Genomic DNA, 8984 nt, shown 5'->3' on the forward strand with positions numbered 1-8984 from the left:
CCCTGTGTTGTCTGAGTGGTGTTCTACCCGTGGGGATCGAGTGCAGGCGTTCATTGGGATGAGCCCTGGTTTTTGCGGGCTCTCGAAAGACAGCCAGGCCAGTAGACAAGAGCACCCACTGACCAGTGTGTCTCCATAGTGATGTCACTGACCAACAGAGCAGCTGGAAGTGGCAGAGCAGCGCCGCTCTCCCATTGATTTCAGTGGCAGTGAATCTGGCGCCTGCACTTCCTTCCCTGTCCATTTATGACTACCAAGAGTTAGAGTGAACAGATCCTACGTAGTTATGCATCATACACATATACTGCAGGTGTAGGCAGGCATAGGATGAAAGAAAATGCAGTATGGATATGATTAAGGGTCTCTAGGCCCATACACACCACACAGAGAGTGGAATTATTTTTAGCACAGTGGACTGACAGCTCGTAAGAACATAATCTGTACTCTGGGACTAGGTATGAGTGGCCCGAACCTGCAGAACCCGGAGAAGTAAGCTGGACCCAGAGACCTGTGGTGAAATCCATTCTACATTTTCTTTGCTGCCTGTGTTGTGCTGTATTGTATTTCAATGGAGCCCATGGAAGTCAACTGGGTTTCCTTGTTGACATTATTTCACATGTTCCTTCCAGCGCTCCCCCACCCCCATTGTTTCCAATTGGCAATCCTGTCATTCCTTTTGGTACAACCCCAGTGAACATTGGCTTTCCTGCTGTGCCAGCAAATTGTGTTTTGGTTAGTTAAAGCATGCACTTTAATAGATCTATCACCATATTTTTTAATTTCTTTTCAATAAAAGTGTATTTTGAGTTAATCTATAGCAGGGGTCTCAAACACGCGGCCCGCGGGCCGCATGCGGCCCCTGAGGCAGTCTTCTGCGGTCTGCGGTGCACCACATGTCTCACCCCCTGAGGCAGGTAGAAGGGGGAAGGCACGCATTCAGGAGCATGCTATGGCTGCTCTGTGTGCACAGGACCTGTGATGAGGTCACAGGAGGGGGAGGAGTCAGGGGTCACATGATAAGGGACCTCAGTGTGTGGACGCTGCTGTCTGTGTCTGTGCTGGTTTCCATGGTGCTGGGTGCAGGTAAGTTTCTGAGTGGGGCCAGGAGGGGTTTACAGGGTGGATGTAGCAGAGCCATGTGTGTACAAGGTGTACGGCGCAGAGCCATGTGTATACGACGTGTACAGAGCGGAGCTGTGTGTGTACGAGGTGTAAGGAGCAGAACCGTGTGTGTACGAGGTGTAAGGAGCGGAACCGTGTGTGTACGAGGTGTTAGGAGCGGAACCGTGTGTGTACGAGGTGTAAGGAGCGGAACCGTGTGTGTACGAGGTGTACGGAGCGGAACCGTGTGTGTACGAGGTGTACAGAGCAGAGCCGTGTGTATACGAGGTGTACAGAGCGGAGCCGTGTGTTTACAAGGTGTACGGAGCGGAACCGTGTGAGTACGAGGTGTACGGAGCGGATCCGTGTGTGTACGAGGTGTACGGAGCGGAGCCGTGTGTGTACGAGGTGTACGGAGCGGAGACGCGTGTGTGCGAGGTGTGCGGAGCCCTGTGCGTACGAGGTGTACAGAGCGGAGCCGCATGTGTACAAGGTGTAGGGAGCGAAGCCACGTATGTACGAGGTGTAGGGAGTGGAGCCGCGTGTGTACAAGGTGTAGGGAGCGGAGCCGCGTGTGTACGAGGTGGGCGGAGTGGAGATGTGCGTGTACGAGGTGAGCTTAGCAGAGATGTGCGTGTATTTTGGCATGGGGGGGCCCCATTTGAAACTTCGCACCATGGCCCATAACTTTGTAGTTACGCCACTGCTCACGCTAGAAGAGAGGAGGAGTGCGCCGCTCTGTAGTGGCTGTGGCCCTGCGTGATGACATCCCTCTGGCGCTGTGTAATGACATCACGCCAGCGCGCAGAGAGCGGATGCGTGACTTTCCCCCCATTGCTGGATTTTACAGGTGACTGTGGCTCTGCGTGTACAGTGAGATGATAGCGCTGGTTCACATGCAGAGCCGACACTATCATCCGCTGAGGTAAGCTGTACATCGCAGCTGACAACCTATTTGAACGTCCACGATCGGTATTAGCACCGATCGCGGCCATTTAACCCCTTAGATACCGCTATCAATTGTGACTGTATTAAGTTTGAAAGGAATGCAACCCGCCAGCTTAATTTTTTTTTATGTGCGGCAGATTTACTCTGCCGAGTTTGAGACCCCTGATCTAAAGTATTCTAGGCAGAGGAATAACAAAGTTATGATTTACTTGGGGTTTGAATATCTTGCATTTCATACTATCAACGCAGTGCCATTCAGTTCTCAAAACAAAAGATGACAACGTAGTTCAAGAATCAACAGAACATTATCATGACTCCTGCCCTCAAAAAGCAGAAGCAAATGTGCTGCAGAGCATCTCACCTAGAATTCTATATTATTTTCCTGCCCTGCAGAGTATCTCACCTATACCTGTATACTACTATCCCCCTGTCCTGCAGAGTATTTAACCTATAATTCTATACTATTCTCTGTCCTGCAGAACATCTCACCTATAATTCTAGATTATTCTTCTGCCCTGCAGAGCATCTCACGTATACCTGCATACTATCCCCCTGTCCTGCAGAGCATTTAACCTATAGATCTATGCTACTCTCTGTGCTGCAGAGCATCTCACCTATAACTCGCTACTGTTTTCCTGTGGGTATTCATGTCTGTGGGCAATTTTCTGTGGGCATTTTTCACATATCATGTGAACATCCTCATCTTGCACCTCAAATATCAAAGATCTGAAACTTTGTGATGATGCAGAAAACCAGACAGGTCTAAATACATCTGCACTAATACAGGGTGCAGCGGACCCAAGTAAAATGGCAGCTGCACAGGTGCAATAATACCAAATGAAACAGCCAGCCTACAATCAGGGATTGGCCATGTAGTACACCAGTGCAAAAAAATAATCCGCATGTGGCAGTGTTCACACAGGGAATGCAGGGCTTCTGGCTCACAACCTCTTAGTAACACCATATAGGGGGGCTGCCCAGTGCTAACTAAAATGCATCCCGTGTGAACAGAGGCCACAGTTAGCAGAACCATTTGGGCCCAACTGCACCCTGAAAAAAAATATACAGTGCACCAAAAACATATCAATATATGTAAGGTATTAGTTGATATTATGGCCATAATATGGAAGCTGGTAAACTGCGTCACCTTAGATGTAGCAATATGTTTAAGTTGGTAAAGGGGTTAATGCGTACAAAAAAAGTAAATGATTCTACTAACCTTTCCTCTGCTCCCCTGCCTTGCGGCATCTTCTGAAGTCGGTAGCTGACTTCAGCTATCGGCGCATCACTGCTATGCACCCCCAGTCACAGGCAAACCAGCTGCTGGCCTCTGATTGGCCAGCAGCATGTATTGCAGCGCATGGACCCAACAGGACTCTGTGCCGCAATACACTTCCACTGAATGTGCATCTGAGGACCCACATCCAGCTGAAGTTTGTGCTGGCATTGTGGACCCCTCACCCGCACGGGCCTGATAGCGATGCGACCTCTGTGACTGCGATCTTTATGCCCCTGCGTATATGGCTGACTTTAGAGAGTTTTAGCGCAAAAACATGTTAAGAAAATCTCCTGAATATATCAGATAATAGCACTTGTGCAATAGGAGCCAGGATCTTTACTGAGACAAAGAGAAGGGATTGTGATGCTTGACTGTTCTTATTAAAGATTACCATTGTCTAGAATCTCCTCTACATTTTCGTTTTTTCCTGCCACTAGTCTGACTGGTTTGGCCACCCTGGGATTTCTGTAATACTAGCATTACACTTCTTGCTATTAAAGTATGTGTGCTGGTTTACCTGATTGCTCTCTTCCCCTAAAAGCACTGTACATCATGAGATTCAAGGAATTCAAAATGTCTGAAAAATAAGGGAACAGTAACTGGTAAAACATGTAGGAACTTTAACAAGTAGGTCAACTTTTAAACATAACTTTTACATATACTGTAGGATTAATCTACATAAGAAATTGATTCACTGTGTACAAAATAATTACTTATCCTGTACTGATCCTGAGTTACCTACTGTAGATCTTTTATTTTAAAAATGAAAAATATAACAATAATAACAGAAACATAACAAAAATATCAACCAGAAAATACTCAATATAATGAATACTGGTCCAGCCGCTCATTCTGTCTTCACACATACATCTATATATAAAACTGAATGTAACTGAATGTATGTGTGTATCACCAACCAATCACGAAGCATCTTTCATTTCCCCAAAGTTGTTCAAAAGAAGCTGAGCTGTGATTGCTTGCTATGAGCAACAGTTTTCCTTGCAACCAATCACTAAGCATCTTTCATTTCACCAGAGCTGGTTAAAAGAAGCTGAGCTGTGATTGGTTGCTATGAGCAACAGTTTTCCCACTCCACAACACCTCAGCAGACACTGACATGGTGGGAGAAATCTAGCATCCCCGGAAACATAAGCTCCCAGCCATTGTCTGCCCCCCAGAAAGGCGCAGTGAGCACATGACAGAAATCACCCCCTCCCTGCCCAAATCCCCATCACACATCCTCCATCCCATAGGCACATCTTCCCTCTTAAAGGGATCTCCAGTATGGAAGTTAGGGCAAATCACTCAGCGCTCTGATTCTGATCCCAGGCTTCTATTAAAGGGATAATTGGTATGGAAGTCAGGGCAAATCCATCCAGCGCTTTGGTTTTGACCTCAGGCCTCTCTTCAAGGGATCCCCGGTATGGAAGTTAGGACCGTTCCACTCAGTGCTCTGGTTCTGACCCCACGCTGACGGGACGATGTGGTATATTAGTGGTAGTAGTCCGGTAGCTCTGGCTGACGGGATGATTTTGGATATTATAGTGAATGTGGCTATGCAGAGTGGGTGGGACTTTACACTCAGCTTTATATATATAGATATAACCATTATAATTTGTTATGACTAACCATAGTTAGTTACTATGCCCTGGCAGCGCCGGGCTCTTCAGCTAGTTATACATATATACAAAAAAGTAAAAGTAAATAATAATAACTACTTGCACCTCTATCTTCTGGTCCGGCTATCAAAGAAAATAACTGGAAAGAATAAATAAAATAAACAATAGCCAACAAAATATATACCGTATTTTTCCGACCATAAGACGCACTTTTTTCCCCCAAAATTTTGGGGGAAGTGGGGGGTGCGTCTTATGGTCGCAATACACGGTACTAACCTTCTGGCTGGTGCGCTGGTGGCAGTGGGCAGCGCTCTGTGGTGCGGTGGTGGCAGCGGGCTGTGCTCCGGTGCAGGGGCGGCGGCTCCGCCGGCATTTCTTCGCAGCCCGGAGGCCCCCGCACTTCCCTTGCTGGCCGCCGCCATGTTGCGGTGGCCTCCGGGAGCATGGACGCCGGGAAGAGTCCACCTGCCCAAGCACAGCTGCCCCTGCCCCAGCACAGCTGCCCCAGCCCCAGCTGCACCTACCCCAGCACAGCTGCACCTACCTCAGCACAGCTGCCACAGCCCCAGCACAGCTGCACCTACCCCAGCACAGCTGCCCCAGCACAACTGCCCCAGCACAACCAACCTTCCCCAGCACAGAGCCGCCACCGCACGAGCCTGGACCACTGAGTGACCCCTGTGACTACTTCTCCACCTGTGCCGGATCCCTTCCCAGGTAAGCTGAATTCAGACTGTAAGACGGACCCCCATTTGACACATTATTTTTTTTTCCTTCTGAAAATTGGGGTGCGTCTTATGGTCCGGTGCGTCTTATAGTCCTAAAAATACGGTACATAAACTTTTTTTTAAATTAATATAAAATAAACACTAAGTATACAAATATATACAAGACTAAACTAACCACCCCACACTCAAGACCATCAACCCCTGCAATGACCTGAGAGCTGGTCTTGCGTCTCATGCCTCAGTCCATGTCCAACATACCGTATTTTGCAGTTTATAAGACGCACCAAATTATAAGACGCACCCCAAATTTTGAGGGGAAAAAAACTTTTTTTTAATAAAATGACTGTGCTTCTTACAATCCATGTGTCTTATTGCTTACTGGTGGTGGCTGCTTGGAAGCGGGGTCCCATGGTCACTGCTGGCGGAGGCAGGAGTGGGGTGATGCTGTGGACCCCAGACTGGGAGAAAGCGGTGTTCGGATGTGCGATGTTGCCTTGATCGGTGGTGCGGGGGCTCCGCCGAAATTTTGTGAAAGCCCAGAGCCCCCATACTTCCATGGCTTAAACTGCGGTGGACTTTGGGAAAATGGACGCCGGGGCAGTGCATGCACAGATGGAAATCTTGGTGCTGAGATCTCATCTCTCGAGATCTTGGTGCTGAGATCTCCATCTGTCCATGCGCTGCCCCTGGAAGCCATTTTCCTGGAGTCCACCGCAATATAAACCATTGAATTGCGTGGGCTCCGGGCTTTCACAAAATGTCGGCGGAGTCCCAGCACCACCGAACACCCGCAGGCTTGCACCTCCAAACAGCCCCTCATCCCAGCCTATGGCTTGCAGCAACGCGCCACTCTTGCTTCCTCCAGAAGCGACCCTGGGACCCTGCTTCACCGCGGCCAGTAAGGTATATTCGAATTATAAGATGTACCCCCTTTTTCCCCCAAAATTTTTGGGGAAAAGTGCGTCTTATAATCTGAAAAATACGATATGTAGGCCAGATCAGGCAGTGCCAGTTTGTCACCCACGTCATCGCTGCAAGATGGGAGGCGCCGGACCGGACCGCGACTCCCTCCGGACCCGAACCGGACCTGCAATGCCCCTGGGTGAGTATAATATAACTCTTTTTTCTTATCTTTCAGGGTACATCGGGGGCTTATTACAGAATGTTGTAGATAAGCCCCTGATGGCGGTGGCCGCAGCTGATAGTCAAAAAAATTGATGACAGATTCCCTTTAATGTTTTTCTGTTGTGCATTGTAATATACAATATGCAGAAGATAGATTAGGACTAGTAAGAGGTTAACTAAGGGGGCTGGATCAGCAGCCTCAAAGGGACAGGAAGTTCCTGTCTCCCAGGCAGAGCCCGGGCAGGCTTGCCCGAGGCAGGACGTGCTCCTCTAATGGGAGCATAACATACCCCTAGAGGGGAGAAAGGACTGCGACAGGATGGAGGAGATGCCCTCCAAGAGACTGTTAGCTCCCAGGAGTCATTTGGGAGCTAATGGAGCAGCATCTTTGAATAGTGAAAGTTCACGAATTGCTATCTTCTTTACTTCATCTTCATTAAAAAAGTTTTCTACTGTTGGAACCGAAGCGTGCCATGTAATACATATGGAGAACGCCGTTCCTGTGTGGAGAGCAAACGTGTTCTGGAGGTAATTGACTGTGCTACATGGCTGGGACTTGAACTGTCTTTTCATGTACAAGGGGCCGGGGTGCTCACTGACTGTGATCTAGTGGACTCGCCTATGACTACCACCCCATGCCACCTTGTTACACATAAAAAAAAACACAACTAACAAAGCCCAAGATTAGGGTCTGGAGCCCTACATCACTGTATAGTGATCAAAACAAAACAAAAATCTACAGTGTCAGCAACCACCCACCACCACAAATGGAGATGACCAGACTAGGGTATAATGAAACAAAAGCCCTTCCAGAGAAGAGTAGCGCAATGTGTGCCCAGTCTCTCATACTCCAGAGAGCGCACCTTTACCAGGTCACTGAGTATGGTAATAAACACATTGCCCCCTGAAAGGATTTTAGGTTGCGTTGATACGAAGCACCGTGCGTTCCACTGTGATACCTAACCGCTATGCTAAGTAGAAATAAGGTGCTGCGATCCAGACCACCCAGGTCTCTGAATGCTCCATAGGCACATTCCACATAAGAAAGACCGGCCAGCCGAGGCCAGTAGATGGAGGCACACACCCTGTTGTACACCTCTGTGGTAAATAGACAGTGAAGGAGGAAGTGGTCCATGCTTTCCAGCACAGTACCACAATTCACAGTTCCTGTCCTCAGAGCTACTACACTTCAGATTGTCCCTGACACACAGTTTCCCATGGAAGCAGTGCCACATTTCAAGGGTATCCTGATAGAAGTCAAAAGATGCAAACCCACCCCAAAATCCCAACTTGGGCAATCCTTGGGTGCCAAAGGCTTCTGAAAATGAGTTACCAGAATCCTTTTGTCAAGGAGATTTTTTGTCCTGGTCTCCCACATTTCCAGACCCCACTGGCGAATTATCTTCAGAACCAAGGTAGTGTAACCCGGAAAATATCCATGCGATGTGCAAAGATCCTTCACTTGCTCTTCTGTCTCCCATTCCTGGAAGAAAGACTGAAACCATAATCTACAGATGGTTTTGGAGAGACACCGCCTGAACTGCAAAGTCTCGTCACCAAGGCTAATTTTTTGCCAACTCATAATCCGGCCAGAAGAGCTCAAGCCCCTCTGGTTGAACAAAGCTGACATCAAACTCAGGCATGGAATAGGGATGTATCAAGGTGTAGATGTTAATTGCCTTGAAGCCCATCCTCAGCAGAGCTCCACAACCTTAGAACTTGGAGGACACGAATCACTGTCCCTCCGCCGAAGACGGACCACATTCCTATGCACACTGTCAGGCCCAGCTGTTGGATGAGACCACACAATATACCCCTCTTTTTGCTCTTAGAAGGCCCCAAGGCAATATGTCTCTATCTGAATCATTCTCTTGAGCCTCTACCATTAGTGATCTTTCCCCTTCTTTAGAGCCTCCATGAGACGTTGCTGCAACATGCAATCCCCAGAGCCCGGAGACAAGGAGAATGCCCTATTTGCCCCAGAGGTGACATCGGCATAACTCCTGACGGACGCTGCCACTGCTGGGTGTCATCCGGACCAGTGACTACATTAGCCTATAAAGCATTACCATCCACCATCTCGCCTTCCACCAAACCAACAACATCGCTATTCACATCTTTAGGCAATGATTTTTCCTCATCACACTTTGTCGCCGCTTCTCAACTAAGTGACCAGCGGCAACA

The sequence above is a fragment of the Dendrobates tinctorius genome, unplaced genomic scaffold, assembly GCF_039654945.1.
Source record: "Dendrobates tinctorius isolate UK_male_01 unplaced genomic scaffold, ASM3965494v1 ptg000065l, whole genome shotgun sequence".
NCBI classification, from domain to species: Eukaryota; Metazoa; Chordata; class Amphibia; order Anura; family Dendrobatidae; genus Dendrobates; species Dendrobates tinctorius.